Below are 18,570 nucleotides of genomic sequence, written 5' to 3'. Positions count from 1 at the left end.
TAAATGGAAAACAAAAAAGAGGAGGCAGAAGCATCATGAATTCCTTAAAGGAAATTTGGGTTAGACGGTTTAACGGTCTGGACGATTACTGATGTCAGTATTTGGCATTTAGCTAACTGCTAATTACTGATAAAAGGGCAAAATCAATTAATTCCAAGGTGTGCGACCTAGTCTCCTCTGTAAGTTGTGTTTTCTCTCTCCACACTTACCTAATGTCCTCCTACAACACCATCTGACTGGCAGAGACAGGGAGTGATTTCAATCGCTTCCTGTTTCCTGCTGCTTGCGCTGTGCCGTTTCCTACATTGACAGAGCTAGAGCTAAAATGTTGATTTTTCAACATGCAGTTTTACTTTAGCCACATTAAGTACATTTCATTTGTTACAACAAATGCATACAAGTTCGAATTATTGGTTAACAGTCACATGAACTACTAACAACCATGGGTATTGATACTGGCTCTGAAAAATCTACATCAGTCGATCCTTCAAACAGAAAGACTAAAATAATGAGTCAAGGTTACAGCTGTAATAAAGCTAAAATGCATCAAACTCTGACACACTTTACAATCGACAGAATTATCAACAACATATAAATGCAATTTCAAGCTGCATCATAGCTTCATTTAATGTGATGTTTACCTGCACTAGGAAAAGTATGAAGCAAGTAAGTACACTCTTGCTGTTTCTTACAGCATTTAGAGCCTTACAAAGTCTGGGTGACCTAAACCATTCAGTGCAAAAACCTCAATGATTTCCGTCCTCTTAAAAAATGTAGCCTATTTCTTCAACTTCAGCCAAAGGTGACTCAAGGGACATCACTTGAGGTAGTGAATGAGATATGGTTGAGCTGTTTAAATCACTAAAGACTGCAAGGAATGTAATAAAATAATTAAGGATCAGTAAAAATATTTACAATTCCAAAGAAGGGCTGGGCAATAAATCGAAAATTACATTAAATTGCAATATGACCTGAAATTTGTGTCAAAATACCAGTTTAAAACATTTTTTGCAGCAGAAATGTTACACATTACATATCATGCTTTAATAAATATAAGAATGACATTAAAATGATCACTCCCTTTAATAAAACAATTCCATACAATTTGCAATAGGAGTCAAAATAATAATTACAGCTAGAATAATTTAGTGCTTGTGTTTATTGGAAAATACACAAAATGAGGAACTCAATCGCATATCAAATCGCAATATTGGGGGGGGGGGGGGGGGGGGGTGCCCAATTCGATTATTTTCCCAAATCATTCAGCCCTATTCTAAAGATTCTGACATAAATTCAGCTAACAATGACTCAAGTGACTTAAGGCCATTAACAAGATTTCAAGCTGCTATCTAGAGTCACAAGAGGTTGCAAGTGATGTAGTAATACTGGTTGAAAATCCACACAAATATGGATAATTTAAATCAATTTGACAAAAAATATTAGGGGTGCAAGATATCAGCAGCATATCAGTGTCAGCAGGTATTAGCTCAAAAAGTCAATAATCTGTACAGGCAGATTTTAAATTTCTGCCAATATTTACAACCAATATTTTGGCTAAACATGCAGCCTGTATCAGCCGTAAATATTGCCTGTGCAAAATGAATAAGTTAGCAATAGAGTTTAAGGCTGGATCAACAGATCTAAATCAGCTTAAGTCCTTCCATTCTGGCATATCAGATATTGTCAAATATCCAATATCTAGCATCTCTAAATATATATAGAGAGAGATATTTCAACACGTTTAACCATAAGAGGGCACAATCTGCTTTTGGCTTCACTTGTTCCACGTTTGACATCATTTCTATATGTAACTACAAGAGCTGTCAGAATTAATTTGGATTAATAAGAGTGCATAATCAGTGCATTCATTTTTTAGATTACGTTCTTACTTGTCCCTTTTATTACACTTCTGTTAGGCCACTGCTGTATCTCCCTGCAGCCAAAGTCATGTAAAATATGTAAGGTATCTGCACCTTGTATAATAAAATATCACAAGTTCTCTGCTCCCTTACATCCTTTTCAATTCATAAAAAGTTCCTCTTTCTTGGGTATAGCTCATGTCACATCTTCCCAGAGTTCCTTATTTTCTTTCAAAATTAAAGCAGGTCAGCACACACAGAAAGTCAATTAACCTCAGTTCGAGACGATGGTGCATATTCCAAGTGAAATAATCATTAGACATGCAAAATAGTCAAAATTAAAAGGGAGATCAACCACACAAAGTGGCATTAATCACAGTTACAAATTTGAACATCTGACAGCCCTAGTAACTACAACCTCATGAATAAACCGTTTTCACGTACAGTAAAAAAATACTGTCAGTTTTTCATACACCAACTTGAATCTCATGTCCTTGTAAAAATAAGAAAGTCAGAAAAATTATTCATAAAATTTTATTTTGAACAGAGTTTTATGAATATATCACTTCATTCCTACAGTCTAGTCATATATTCTACATTAACATTGCATTGGCCTGACCTTTGAACCAAAAGGAGTTCTTGAATTTTAGTGCAGACGACACAGCTGGAGGTCAGACAAAAGTGGGATCACTGTCCAGCTTTGGCTAAGGCAGCTTTTAGAGTCACCAGGTTATTGCAGAGTATGTCCAGACCTTGATTTTCTGCATTAATCTGGTATCACATGTGCATGTAGGCACACAGGGAAACCAGCCGCTTTAGGGCATGCATGCGTGTATTGCTGTGTGGGGGTGGGTAGCAAGTAAATAAATGTGTGGAGGAGATTGTGGGACACTGTGAGCTCTTTTGATGCTCAATGCTGCGTACATTTATACACAATGGAAGCTCCATGTTTGCTAATGCTTATCTAAAGAAAACAGGGAAAAAAACAGCCCCATATATATCACATTGCTTCATATTTGGGCGCTGAATAAAAGTACTTCAATCTTTCATTCATGCTATATTTATGTGATATCACCAACACTTTGTGGCTTCAAGGACACTGAGCTCATACTCTAATGTTACAGGCTTATAAACTGAAGTGTCTTTAAATCCAGTCCAGAGCATAATTTTTTGCTTTATGTGAAACTGAGCCAGAAATTAGGTGGGTTTTGCATCAGAAATCAAGAATAAGAGCTATGTAGACTGCATAATGAAGGACTTATTGAGCAAAATAGTACCTTGATATACAGCAGAGATAACCACTGCATCCCTCATCCAAACATACATTTAAAGTGCTTCTTTACAAAGTTTGGTTACATTTTCTGAGATTCACAAAGAGGAGTAAACTACAACAATTTTACTTTCTTTGTAAATATGTATCAATGGTAAAACAGACCTCAGTGTCCTTGAGGTTAGGTGTAATAGTCTACACAGAGGCCACAGCCATGTGATTCTTTTTGTAGCAAATGAAGATTGCACAAATAAGCTGTAAATACATAGACATACAGCACTGTGGGTATTACAAGCGTTGCTATGGTGACCAGAAGATCCTGCTTCTCTGTCAACAGCTGCTCATGCCACCCTAAATACACCCCGCTCTCCTTGAGCTTCCCGTCCATCTGACATCAGGGTCAAACAAACAAGGCAGACAAGTGAGCTAAAATACTGATCTTCAGTCTAAGCTGTCCTCTGACTGTTTATTTACAGAGCATTTACACAGCACATAGACACCTACCACAAGATTCCCCTTCAGTTTGTGTGCATGAGTGTGTCTTTCCCAGAGAGTCAATCCTGCAAAATACTGCACTCCTGAACTGAAAGTTTGGAAAGGTTTACAATTTCTTCTTGTGGGTACAGAGAGCAAAAAAGTATGCTGAAACATGGTGAGCAACTTCAACAATCCTGAGTTAATATCTAACAACACTTACACCTGTTTCCACACAAAGGCATCAACAAATGGCAGTCACAGGAGTTCAGTACTGGAAACTCTCATTTTCAGCCATCAAAAAGTGCAGAACTTCTACATACTATGCAAAACAAGTTGGCAGAATTTTAAAACATTTTAGAAAGTGTGCAAGAGTGTGTGTGCAATTTCTGATGGATTTATTCCTCTTCTTGGTACCTGTCTTATGAAGAGATGTGCTCATTTTAGGGGTCAACCAATATTGGTTTTTCAGACCCGATACCAATTATTACTAATTCATGAGTCAGATAATTGATAATTAGAACAGATGTGCATTTACATTGATAAATAATATACTAAATGTGGCAAAAGTAAAATTGCATGAGTAAAACTTAACAACTTAGCCCTAGCTTTGTCTGCATTAGAAACGGCACAGGGCAACACAGTAGCATCATAAAGCAGGAAGTGATGCCTGATGCTCTCTCTCCATCGGGGCACCCTGGCTCAAGTGTTGATTGGCTAGAGCTCAAGAGACATCTAGCCAGTCAGATTGTGTTGCATGCATTCAGTGAGACTGTGGAGAGTGAAAATAAAGCCATCGGGGAAGACACACCTTGCAGTGGAGGAAAAGGAGCGCATATTTTCATTAATTACTTGCAGGGTTGTTCCTATTCTGATTACAGTATTGGAATTACATCTGATAACTGCTGAAAATGCTGGTATTGGTTTAGGCGAGTACACAAGTTTATGCACTGATCCGACACCGTTTGGTTTAGCTTTGCATTTTGCTTCATTAAACCATGCTAAATGTTAGCGCTATAAACTGAAAATCAAATCATCTTTGCTGCTGTAAAGCACTGCATGCAAGGGCTACCGTTTTAGATCAGCGAAGAAGCAAAGAAGCCATTGCAGCAGCAGAGAATGGTGGCGGCGTGCATTATTCTCTTAATGTGATTGCTAAAATGCATTCCAGACCAGCGCTGTCGTACACAACTAGAAGTGACACAGCTTATCAAAAGTTGAATAACTTTTGAACCGTAAATCGTTGCCTCTGACTTGTTTTTCCTCTTAAAGCTAGCCGTTTTGCATTCCCTTTGACACTATTGATGCTTTTGAATCCCTTCCAGCAGCATTTTCAGTGAGTCTGGACCTCGTCTGACTTTACTGATTAAATCCAAACCAGTAAACCCGATACTGAACATCTTTTTATCCATTTTAATCCAATTACAATCATTTATTACCACAAGCTAGAATACCAACCACCATATTGTTAACCCTTTGTGAGGGTCTGTCAGCCAGTTGCAGACGGTCAATCTCATCATGCTGCCTGGATAGAGCAGAATGGAGAGAGAGAAAGAGAAAGCCTGTGATGCAGCCCTCTGTATTGTTATTTTAATATTTAGCAGAAAAACTCAATAATCAGCAGAAAAACAACTTAAGGGTCACAGAGATGCTGTACATTATGATTCTATTTGTTGAACCTTGTTTGGAGTCAAATATAGGTCTAAAATAATTTGCTAGTCTGCACAGTCAGTCCAGAAAGTTCACACCGGTATCGGATCAGTACTCTACTACTTCCCGATACGATTCCAATACCGGTACCTTGGTATTGGAATCGTACCAGGAAGGAAATCCCTGATAACTTGTATGAATGATAATCTGCCGATGCCAAATATCCTCTCAATAATCAAGTTAGGTCAATAATTGGTTGACTCCTAGTTTATTTTATATTTGCTACACTTTCTAGTTCTATTGTTTACTAAAATAGTAGATAATACCTTATTTAAAAACATGGTCTAAAAAAGCATTAAAAAGTAAAACTCCACCTTGGAATATACAACATTTCTAAGAAGAGTTCCTCTCTCATAAATAACCAGAAATGTTTTATCCAAGAAAAGCCAAAACTCGTTTTCCTTTAATCAGGGTCTATTCATTCAATGATGAATCAAGTTCCAAGTGAAATTAAAAGCCTCTATCAGCATAGAGCAGTGTCCCATTTAGTAGCTGGGCTGTTTGTATGTAGATTTGCCTAAAGACATTCATGTATGTCTCCCCCAATCATGCGGGCAGACCGGATATGACAAAAACAATTTTCAAACTTCAAAGTATGAGAAATCAACCATGCAGCAGCAGACATCGAAACTTTCACTTCCAGTCATCAGGTGGCCGTTTGGGTTTCTGAAGCTGCGTGGTCACGGCCGCAATGCACAGGTTTCCCAAAACAATAGACACACCTTGTCTGACCACAACCTTGTATACTGATGATTTCTGACTTCATAAAGTACACCTAAAAATTAAATAAATACATTTTAATGTATTTGAAAGCAATTTCAGTGACTTCCATGCAAATTTGAGACTCCACTGATGCTTCAAAGAGAGAAAAACAGTTTCCCACAATAAAACAAGTGCCTACATGTTGAGTAAATACCTTGTGTTTAAAGAAGCATTTCATATTTTTAGGTGTACCTTGTAAAACAAGTTATGTGATAAGCTAATAGCTGTAAGTGAAAATCGCCTACAGCCCTTTAAAGAGAACTGTAACAGCCTGAACACTTATCAGCAAATGGTTTATATAATCTTAGGACTGAACCTTATCACAAACTATGACACTGAAAATAACTAATGTAAAGATATTTGCCATTTAACATTGTGTTACGTGTTGCAGAAGCATGAGTGAGCACAGCATGCAAACACTCAACTAGAGCTCAACATACATATAAGCATTGCTCACCCCTGCTGGCTCTGCCACTCCTGTCTCACCTCTGTTTCCATATCAGAAATCAGTACACCTCCATGACATTCATACCTCCAGCAGAAGTTACCAGTAGTCTTAATAGAACATTAAACTCCAAATCTATACATAAAAAACAAGGTGATTTTGTGATTTATCATTTTCAGACATGGAGCACTGCCCTTGGAATTTTCCCGAGTTTCTTGTTCACACGTGCCCATCACAGCAGAAAGTTTCAAGGCCTTATACATGTAACCCTGAAAATTACAGAGTAATCTATCCAGAAAATTTGCTGAATTGACTGTTCATACTTGTTCCGTACAGCAGGAAGCTTTCTTGCAGTTTGCCTGTCAGGCAACTGAAGGATGGGGGAGGAAAATGCTAGGGGGGTCGCAAGGAAATTTCAGGATAAAGTAGAGGTTAGGGGTTCACACATGTAGCTCACCATGGTAAATTCATGAAATTTTCAGGGGCTTTGTGCAATTGTGAAGAGGTCTTTAAATAGTGAGGGAGGGAAAAAAACTAGGTGGCTGGCAGAAAAATGTCTGTGTAAAGATCACACATGAAGCTCACCTAGAAGAATTCAGGAAATGTGGTTTTATGTGAAAGCACTACTTGATAACAGTTCGAGAGGGGGAATTCAAACAAGTGGAGTTTGACAGCAGTGTAAATGAAAAAGATGATAACAGGACTCATCAAAGGAGTGAAAAGTTATGAGATCGAGCATGATAGGTGGTGAAACAAACAGAAAACTGCACTGAATAAATGCACTTAGCTTTCACTTGGCAGTTTTTTGGACAGCCTGTGATTCCCACCCAGGTGGATATGGTCAGTTCTTTTAGAATGAAAACAGACCTCTCACACATGGATTCTGCACCAATAAAACATCTCAAGAAGTGCTCAAAAGCCTTCCTTCTTAAACAAATAAAAAATATTAAGCATCACACTACTTAACTTTGTCAGCCAAACCAGATGCAGACAGCTGCTCATCTGCGAGGCTTTGCAGAAAGTATCATACACTATTACACCAAAACTTATGAAACTTTGTGATGACACCATACCTAAATCCCTGCCAGTGAGTTGTTTTTAACCTTTATAGTCATAAAGTTTTCTGATTTGATGACCTGAGAGTGAGAACAGTCTGAGGATGTATAAAGAGCTCAGATGTGTCGTAAAGCAGCACAAAGATATTTGAAGAGATTCAACTGGAAATAAAACTTCAGGACAAAGATGTAAGCATGGTCACGTCTTTCTTGAGTATCTGTCTCAAAACAGTCAGAACATTATGTTAAATTTATCTGACCTCTCTCTGACCCCCTGCTCTCTCTTTAAAGCTTTGCAGCCTTGTGTTATCTGACAGCAGATCTGTGTCTTTAAATGGCTGTGGTACTGAGAATGTAATATCAACAAAGGTGGTATTGTTCTTAACATGATACTTTAAACAAACCCAAATATAAAACAATGGGCAAGTGTGAGATCTTGATTACGGCCAAAGCCTTCATGAATCTAAAAAGAATCCTCCTGTATCATGTGTTTGCAGCTAAATTCATAATGTGTGAACTGTGAATATTTCTGATGACAATGTTCTCTAAACCGCTGTTGTTTTCAAAGTAAGTTGCTTTAGACTTATTTATAAGTCAGGTGTTAATGTTACACTTCAGGTAGCTGGTACAATAGTGTTACATCCTTTTAGCAGAGGGAAAATATAGAGCTTTAATCATGAGTACATGCGTCATCTTCACATTTACTGAAGAGCTACACAGTCAAGAAAGACTCTGAGAAGATCATGTTAAGTGTCTGACTCACAGGGGAGTAATGGACTGAGTGGAAAAAACGATATTCCTTTTGTCCCACAGTGTGTGGCATGCATGTGCTTGCACAACTTCCTTTACAGTCATCCACTAGCAGCAATAGCATTGCAAATAGCAGATTGTGCAAAACTAGTTTCATTCCTATTTTGTATGCTGACTAGATGATAGTGGTAAATCTAAAATCCTTTTCCAGTATTGAGAAATTATTTAACTGAACTCTATAAAGCTTTTATTCTTATGTAAAACATGTTAAAATGGCCAAAATTTTTAAGGTGGATTGGCTAATGTGAACAAAAACAGTCCTTTGTTTTGGGTATGCAAGGAATCTTTTTCTGCCAGGCCCCTTATTAAATTTTTATTAACAGTAAAAACCCAACAGTAAAAACAGAGAAATAATTAGGCAGGAATGATGACAGTTTCATCTGCAACCAGCCCACAACCAATGCAATCTCAGTACAGCTGTCAGGGTGCACTCACACTAGGCAATCTGTACAGTGCCCAAGCACACTCACATCCCAAAGTCCAGTTTGTTTGACCAGTGGGAGTGCTCCATACCACACTCAAGATCAGTATGCGTCCTTGGCCCTGCATGGATGGAAGAGTCAGGCTGCAGCATGGTACGCCTGCTCACGCATGAGCACAACCACAGGTGGAACACAACATGTACCTGACATATAATCAATAGGAAAGTTTCTCTCATCATTTTAAACAACAGCAGAGTGTTAGGGAGTATTTCTCCACTGTGCTAACTCTGTGAGACAGCGCTTCTTGTGAACTCAGTATCTTATTACAGTGTGATGCCAAATCCATGCCCAGGCCTGGTTTGGCTTGATTCAATATGAGTGCAGATCAAAGGAGAGCTGGGGATAAGGGACAATTGTGTTTCAGCACGGTATGGGGCAACATGCCCTTGTATGAACTGGAATGGATCAGCATCCATTTTTTAAGTGTTACCCCTGTCCCAAATTTTCCGGGGATATAAAACAGAACTGCCAGGTGTTTAAAGTGTAAGTAAACCCCCAGCTCAGAGCTAACTCCACCCACTTCAGAAATTTTAAAAATGCACAAAAAATGGGCAGTTTGGTACGGAGAGAAGGAGGGGAAAAGAGGGGTGTCTACCAGATGAAGCGGGAGTGACAGTGACGCCCCCTTGCCAGAAAGTGACACAGAGTCCTGCAGCACTGCTGCCTCAGAGCAATCTTTTGAGGTGGAGGATTTTCCCCTTTAGAGTCCCCTGAAGCGGGCTGTAGTGTGGTGGTGGACCGTGGTGGTCCTGAGCACTACCTGTTTGGGCCATTTGCTCCAGCACCGGCATTACTTAAGCTGGATCTCTTGGAGTCAAGGCAGAGCAGGTGAGGATGGGAGTGGTCTCTGAATGGTAAAGTTGGTTAGAGGTGGTAACATTCTACCTTATATATAAAGTTTGTGACGTAGAAACATGATTTATAGAAGCAGCAATATTTTCACACTTTACAGGTAAGCTGAGTTACTTTGGGACAATGGTTCTCAACTGGTGGGTCAGGACCCAAAAGTGGGTCACTTAGGTCTTTCAAGTGGGTCACGAAGTGTGCCAGGAAAAAAAACAGTGTCAAAAATTCAATGTATGGATCGTTTCAGAAGACACATGATAAATTCATACATGTATTCTGTAGGCTTTCCAATGACGATGAGTAAAGTTAAGTATTTGTCTCAAGATTTCTAAGTATTTAACTCCTTTTCTTTGGCTGGTTTTCCCAAGATAATGACAAAATTCCTTGTTAAACTACCACATTTCCATGATGTCTCAGGAAAACAGGGTCAGATTTAATGTATGCATGCATTTCCTTCTAAAATGATGATGAGCTTTCAAACATGTTTATTTTGTCCTGGTTAATTTATTCATCATGTTTTGCTCCATTTGGGGTCCAAATTGCAACATTTTTTATTTAACAAATTTAGGTGGTTCAAATGTTTTTAAAATATGGATTGCAATTTCTCTTAAGGAGGTGGCAGTGGGTCCCAGCGCTCAACCAGTTGAGAACCACTGCTTTAGGACATAGGATCAAAGAAAGTGTTGTATCTTTAGTTCACTTTCAGTCTCTGGCTTTGGCCATATATACCTGCCCCCCCTGTTCTGAGGTAATGTGAGAAAAAAAAATCACTGAAAACCATTATGAGACAGGATCTATATGAAGGAATGTTTCGCATGCTTTCAAACAGATAGGTCATAAATCTTTATTTTCTTGCAAGAATGGAGAACTCCACCCAGCGGTGTCGAAACTAAAAGAAAGTTAACATCTATTAAAGTGCCCAAAATAACCAACAAATACAAATTAACTTCATTTACAGATGACATAGAAAGAGGTTAAGTAAGTTTAAATGTTTTAAATATATATGTATGTGTATATATGACAGCAACTCAGCCACCAAATGGTAGGCCACGTAAAATGACGGAGCAGGGTCAGCGGATGCTGAGGCGCACAGTGCGCAGAGGTCGCCAACTTTCTGCAGAGTCAATCGCTACAGACCTCCAAACTTCATGTGGCCTTCAGATTAGCTCAAGAACAGTGTGTAGAGAGCTTCATAGAATGGGTTTCCATGCCTGAGCAGCTGCATCCAAGCCATACAACACCCAGTACAATGCAAAACATCGGATGCAGTGGTGTAAAGCACGCCGCCACTGGACTCTAGAGCAGTGGAGACACGTTCTCTGGAGTGACGTATGGCGCTTTGACAATCTGATGGATGAGTCTGGGTTTGGTGGTTACCAGGAGAACGGTACTTGTCTAATTGCATTGTGCCAGGTGTAAAGTTTGGTGGAGGGGGGATTATGGTGTGGGGTTGTTTTTCAGGAGCTGGACTTGGTCCCTTAGTTCCAGTGAAAGAAACTCTGAATGCTTCAGCATACCAAGAGATTTTGGACAATTCCATGCTCCCAACATTGTGGGAACTGTTTGGGGATGGCCCCTTCCTGTTCCAAAATGACTGTAAACCAGTGCACAAAGCAAGGTCCATAAAGACATGGATGAGAGAGTTTGGTGTGGATGAACTTGACTGGCCTGCACAGAGTCCTGACCTCAAACCGATGGAACACCTTTGGGATGAATTAGAGCCAAGACTGAATGCCAGGCCTTCTTGTCCAACATCAGTGTGTGACCTCACAAATGCGCTTCTGGATTAATGGTCAAAAATTCCCATAAACACACTCCTAAACCTGTGGAAAGCCTTCCCAGAAGAGTTGAAGCTGTTATAGCTGCAAAGGGTGGACCGACGTCATATTAAACCCTATGGATTAAGAATGGGATGTCACTTAAGTTTATATGTGAATCAAGGCAAGTGAGTGAATACTTTTGGCAATATAGTGGATATTAAATAGCTTTCATTTTACCTGATGATAGATGCTGCAGCTGGCAGCATTTATCATCATTACAGTTCTTTAATCATTTTTATAGCTTCTTCAAAAATAGGAAGTTGTTGGAAATAGACAATCATTCTTATGACTTTAGAAATATTCGCTCATTACACAGCACTGTCTTTAACTGAGGTATTACTGTGGCTATTTTTAATTACCCTGGGATATGGTATTGCCATATTACCACCCATTTTAGTGTGAATGTGCCCTTATGTGCCAGTAAGATCCTCTCCACTCTTTTGTGATTCAGCCACTATGTCAACCGTCCTGTAGCACTAATAAATAATTGTCTTAGTGTCTGATTCTGTTGCTTCATCCACCATTCTCCATTCTCATGCCCTGCCTCCTGACATCCTCAGCCCCACTACCTCACTGAAAGCCTGCCTGAAATGTTCTTAAATTCCAAATTTCCAGGGGTGTTCCAGCTACAGCAAGACATGCACAGAAAGCATTTGTGTCTACCTGAACATAACCTCACACAGACAGCTGTGCCACAAAGCCAACGTGTGCCATTTTTCCCATAAATGCTTTTAAAAGGGAGAGTGAATCATTAGCTATGAAGGCTGCAGACACAATAGAAATAGAAACTGATAAGCTGCTAGACAGTGAAATGGCTGAACATTCAACACACCCTTAAAAGCATGTGGCTCCCTCCTACTTGTTTTGATTTAAATACACACATAAGGACAGACAATAGAGACAAATTTACACAATAATAAATAAAGCCACCCAAACTCCCAGGATTGATCCAAATAGATAACAAAAGACCTAAACTAGCCATTTCAGAGTGACCACCAGCGTGCATGTTGGATGGCAGCCCATGTGTGTCTCTTTTAGTGGGAGAGAATGGCTCACCTCCCCCCCTGGCCTATCATAAATAAATACTGCTACAGAAATATTTGGACAGCCTGATACAGAGCTTCACTGCATCACAGAGCCTGACATGGGCTTTCTCAGGGACTTCCTTGCCCTACTTATGAGCAAAGGATACATTTCTGTTTTGAACACTCAGTCTAAACACAACGTACCTCGGCTTTACTGTTGTCTCTTGTGCGCCTGTACTTCACTGACTCCTTAGTAGTTACATCTGAAGGATAGTTCTACTATTCAGGGCAAAAATATGAAGAAATCCTGAGTCTTTATATATTTAAGAGCATCTATTCCTTCCCTGACCTGAGAATGCCTGCAGAACTGAAACCAAATACAGGACGTCTTGTGTCAAATCCTTTTAATAAACAAGAAGCAGACAATTACCTGTAGGCTTGGAGCATTATTCATTAATGCCCTCTTAGGGCTCAATACAAAAGGTAGCCACAGACTGATAACTAAATGCAGCCTAGGAAAATCTATGACGTTTTTTGGGGGGAATTAAAGCTGCTTACTGTGTAAAAATTAGACCATTTTCCATAGTTCTAAATGAGAGGTAGTAATGAGGTACCAACACACTGACTCTAACATATTGGGGATTGTTTAATGGAAAACATAAAGAGACCTAAAACCTGCAATTAAGGCCATAAAACTTGTATTGTTCTTTTAATGGGTAGCACTAAACCTGTTTTTTTAACTACTGTAATTAGGGGTTGGCTGCAAGTCGTTGACTCTTGTGACAAAGCTGGTAAACAGTGGACGAGAAAGGCGAAAATATATCTAATCCAAGAAAATGTATAGTTGTTTTTGCCTCCACCTGATGTGCATTAAAACTCTTCAGGGGGAAGAAAAACAACCCCAACATAACCTATTTTGTTACCTTTAATCTACAGCAGTAAATAAGAGATAAATGGTGGGTGAAAAAAACACAGATCTGGGATGTTGAATCCAGGCTGAAAATCCAATGTGACAAAATAATCTTGACACAAAGAGCACCTTCTTCAAAGGATACAACAAAAAGCTAAATAAACTAGGGTAGAGTGCAACATGCAATTCCTTTTACTTGACAAGGGCTCTGATCTACAGCATGCCCTGTGGCCTCAGGTTACAACCATGTTTTCATTTTAAAACGAAAGTGATCTCCATCGAGATCGGCAGCATTCCAGTGTGAATCTTCATGTTAACTTTCATACATTAAAAGGCACAGTACATGACCATTTATGTATGCTTGTCATGCTCACGCTGCTGTAAGCAGGCTCTAATAAAACAGGTGCTGGTTCTCTTCATAACAGCGCTGCCCAATGTAGGCATGATAGCAGCGCAGCACAGATTTTGTTAGAATAGTTTCCCTCCTTAAATGGAGACAGAGGTTTTGTTATAAAAAGCAGAATAAATTGTGCTTAACCGGGGATAGAACAAAATATTGGTGCAGCAATATAACCACATTTTGTTCAATTATGAAGGTGCATGGTGCCAAAATATTGAGATTTTAATTCAGCATTTTAAACAAACCTCACGTCCCTACCTCATGACTCCTCAATGTAGTAGTTCGTACATGAATGAGGGCAACATGAAGAGCAGCTGATGGGATAAAGAAGACTTTTATTTTAGAGGCATATTTTAAGTCATCGGTTAATCTGCCATACATCATTATCATCTTGAGATAAAATTATAACACAACAGCTGTAAAGTGATAGCGTTATTTTAGGCCACCTATCACACAGTGTATCGTGAGTTTCCCTGCAATCTCCACCCTTACATCTCACAACAACAGTCGACAAAATGTAGGGTTGATTAAACCGTTGCTGGTAATATCTAGTGTTTCTTTTCTTCAGGAATAGAGTTAAGTCATACTGGTGTAACCAATCGAGCAATGCCCCATTGTGTCAGTGGTATAGGTGTCTAAATAATGGGCCCCAAAAATCTAATTTCTGTCCATGCACATGTGCTGAAGAGCTGAATCTTTAGAGAAGGTCCAAAAATAGAGATATCTGTTATTGCTGTTATTGTTCTTTTTAAACTCATGTTATGAGTTTCAGGGCATTGAAAATAAGAATTTCCAGGGTGCAGTATTTTCAAGATGATCTGGCTGCAGACCTCTATGGTGCGGCGTTCTGGGCTTATCTGTTGCTGAGCTCTTCAATGGGCCACCGTGGGGCAGGAAGTGACGAACAATACCCAAGCTGGATCCTGAATGACATACTGAATGATATACATTTTCTGCCTGATGTCAGAGGTTATGGTATGTGGCTAGTATTTTCACAACAGCAGACTTTTATGAATAAAAATAAAAAATGTACTAATGGGGAGACATTTTGATTTAACACACCACAAACTAAGAAAAACCCTGACAAGGGTTTGTACATCACTTCCTGCCCCATGGTCGTGGTCAGCCCACCATAGAGGTCTGCAGCTTTGGTGCCTCTCAATATTTTAAAAGTAGCTCAAATAGGGACTCCTTTAGGTAATGTTAAATGAAGTTAACTTTGTCTAATGTAAAATTTTTAAGCCACCCATTGGATAGCAACATTGATATGTCACCTTTGGTCAAAATTTTGGATCCTTCAACACTTGTCAATTCCACTCAGGATGAGTTTCGAATCCAGTATCGACATGGTACCGGGTACCAACTCAACCGGTACCGACCGGACCAAATTGCAACACAGATATTGATACATCATTGCAATACCCCGCCGACCCAAACAAAAGGCCAGTGAATGTGTTAGGTAAGTTACACTTGTTTCCTTTTCTTATCCCAAATTCGAGTGGTATCTTAAAAAAATATTTCTGTGTAATCATTTATGATGCTCAGACAGCTTTTTAGTCTCCTTTGACTTTCGACACTCTTCGCTCCTCTTAAAAGCATAGATTCAGGTGCCTTTTAGGCACCAGCACCATATAAAAAGCATAGAATTAGCAGAAAAACCCAAACAATACCCAACCCTACCCGTTTGTAAGTTGTACTTTCTCTGTGATTCTGATGATGGTACCTAAAAATACCAGTGCTGTATTTCACAAAACAAGCACATAGGAGAGAAATAAATCAATAAAAATTGCCAGCAAACTTCCAAACACTCTAGAAATTACACAATTACATTGGTGATTCTACAAATACCTCCACATCTATAGTTAAGGCTACATGAGTACTTCTTTTGATGACATTTTTAGATAGTAGATGTTTCCCTCTATTCAAAGAACCTAAAAAGTGGTGGTTAAGGCCAGACCGTCATATCAAGTGTATTCAGTGCTCTTCAGTATAAACTCTGTGCCTCATCATATCTCAGATTCTGAACAACATAAGAGAGCTCTTGTGAACAAAAAATACAAAAGCCACCAGGTCAACAAGAAAATGAGGGCATCACTTTGGCATTAATTATTTGGGGCATTGGAGTAGAATCAATTGAAGAAAGCACTCCAAAAGCAGTGTATTTACATAATTATCCCTCTCATCAGAAACAAGGCCACACATATTTCTTTTAACATGAAGTAATGAGGTCTTTCTTAGAATACAATGTAAAATGTCAAGGACATTCTTCTCTTAATCTCTTATATGCATATAGTCTTCTGAAGATATGTGTCATCACTAGCTCTCCAAACTTTATACTAGGCAGATTTCTTTTCACATTGTTGTGTCTGTGTTATACTTTTAAAGAGCTAACATTATAACTGACACAGAGCCAGGAAGCAGCTTAACACTGAGTTGTACAGTAACATGAACTGTCCTTTGAAAACTGGTGTGCAATGTCTGGTACTTAAGCAATTCTAAGTCTGTTTGATAACAGGCCTGTATTATTTATATTTCAGAATGAACAAAAGACAAACTGAACTGGTGCAACTTCATGTGCTGAAGGTTTTGCTACTGTGCTACAGAATGCAAAAATTATATGCTCATAATTCACTTAAAAAGGGGCAACTTTTAATCTTTAAAACTTGGTATATTTTTGCGAAGTAGTCCAATGCTTTCAGAAAGCACGTAGTATTAAAAAAGTAAGTTCTATAGATAGAGAAACACCGAAAAAAGGAGAAATGTGAGGCACAAGAAAGAATTTGAACACACGTGTAGAGTCTAGGGGTGAGTTCGCTGTGTGAGCCGGTAACCTCATAATCAACGCCATAATCACTCATTTCTGAAAGTCATTATCCTCTTCGCATAAAACCCACGCACACAAACAGAAGTGGGCTAAAATGCAGTGCAACCTAAACAATGCCACTCGACTTTTACTGGCTTACCTTTTATTGTGAGAGTGAACTCGTGGTGTCCGCCGCCACCTCTTCCTCTTCCACAAGGAGAAACCTCCAACTTCAGCAAGCTAGCAACGACTTTCCTCCCATTTTGCGTATCGTCATATTTCAAGTTCCGACCGCTGCTGTAACGTGTGAGTGACTCACTGTCGGCTAATTTGGAGTGCTTACGAGGCGTATTCGCTCGGGCACACTCACAACTGGCGGTAAAAGTTGGTATCAACCCGAGTTTCCGTGGCTGAGGAGGCTGCGGGCTACTCTGTGTGGAGTTTCACCGTTCACTGAGAACAGGAACATAAAGAGACAGCAGCAGGCGCTGATCGGCAGCGGGAGAGAGACGGAGACACAGAGCAGGAGAGAGAGGGGTGGTGGGGGGTGAAGGCTAACTGACCTTAAACCTGAATAATAGAAACACAAATTATAGCATAAGTAAGTCACTTTGGGTTTTTATTATCTCACTGCCCTAATTAGCTTAATGACACCCCAAAATGCAATTAAAAGATACCTACACGATAACTATCCCCACAGAAAGAGAGCATCTTATGTTGAGATAAGCATATGCTGTGTTTTCAACGGCTGTGTGCGGTTTAAGCTACTGTATGTAGGCTGTGGTCATAAAACGGAGCTATATGTCGCTAAACTTTTACCCAGAATTTGTTGAGTTGCTTTGAGTATATTGTTAAAATAGCAATGAGTCGAAAAACCACGCAGAAGTGTATTATTTGGACTATATTTTGTCTTAGTATGGGCAGTAAGCTGAGTTTCACAGGCTACAGTCTAGCATGTTGCCTATCTGCCGGCCTGTGAGCTGCTTCCCCTCCCCCACGCTCCACTATTTTTCGCCTGCCTGGTCACACAGCGGTTGATTAATTCTCCTTTCGCCTTGCTCAGTCATTCAGATTTGGAAAGTAAATAACAAGTTGACATCATTACGGCTCTACACTGGTGTGACACATTCCTTTGGCTACCGTACATGCAGTAATACATGCGCGTGACATTTTCCATCCTGTGTTGACTATTGTTTGGCTTCAGCTTCAATGTTTTGCAGTGTAGTTTTTAAGATGGAACTACACGAACAAGGCATAGAATGTTGTGCCATAGAAAAAAATGTTCAAAATATCATTTCTTCTATGTCACAGTGTCATATGTATGGAAGCCAATTTCTGCCAAATAGAAAAGAAAAAAATTGAAAGTTAGGCAATTCTTCAAAGGGAAGAAATATTTATGAGATAAAAAGTCATGATTATGAGATAAAAATCGAAATTATGAGATAAACATTAAAATATAAAAAGTCTAATAATTCCGACTGTCATAATTTCTGACTTTATATCTCACAATTTCGACTGTTTATCTCATAGTTATGACTTTTTATCTCATAATTTCAACATTTTATCTCATAATTTTGATTTTTTTTATCTTACTATTTCAACTTTATATCTCATAATTTTGAATTATTTTTTTTAATTGCCTAACTTCCACATTTTTCTATTTTAAGTGGCGTAAATTAGCTTCCATACATTTGTGTCATGTCGTGTTGTTGTTTTTTTTTTTTTTTTCATTTTTATACCAGGCTCTGTTTCTATATAAACTTAGCAAAAACATCAGGAATATGTGTTCATTAGGTTGTGTCTTTGTTGTAATAATGGTTCTTGGCAATAAATCTCACACTGTTGGAAAGTTTATTTCCCTTTTAAAGGGTGCCACATTTGTACTGAACATGTCTGGAT

General features: G+C 39.0%; 1 protein-coding gene across 3 annotated transcripts in view; it reads right to left on the bottom strand.

Annotated features, from left to right (window-relative positions):
• tbl1x (transducin beta like 1 X-linked) overlaps nucleotides 1-17,215 on the bottom strand; it is a 39,599-nt gene extending 22,384 nt beyond the window's left edge. The window contains exons 1-2 of one of the 3 annotated variants that reach the window (XM_041807269.1): nucleotides 16,832-17,215; nucleotides 15,549-15,606 (exon numbers count right to left, since the gene is read on the bottom strand). The gene's annotated coding sequence lies outside the window, so the exon portion shown is untranslated. Of the gene's footprint in view, nucleotides 1-14,126; nucleotides 14,183-15,548; nucleotides 15,607-16,831 lie in introns of those variants that run through there. The other 2 variants (XM_041807268.1, XM_041807270.1) reach the window with 2 other exon arrangements.
• Between the last annotated feature and the right edge of the window lie 1,355 nt (nucleotides 17,216-18,570).

Source organism: Cheilinus undulatus, linkage group 15 (genome assembly GCF_018320785.1).
Source record: "Cheilinus undulatus linkage group 15, ASM1832078v1, whole genome shotgun sequence".
Lineage (NCBI taxonomy): Eukaryota > Metazoa > Chordata > Actinopteri > Labriformes > Labridae > Cheilinus > Cheilinus undulatus.
The sequence above is the reverse complement of the archived record's forward strand: the minus strand, read 5'-3'. Positions and strand labels throughout refer to the sequence as shown.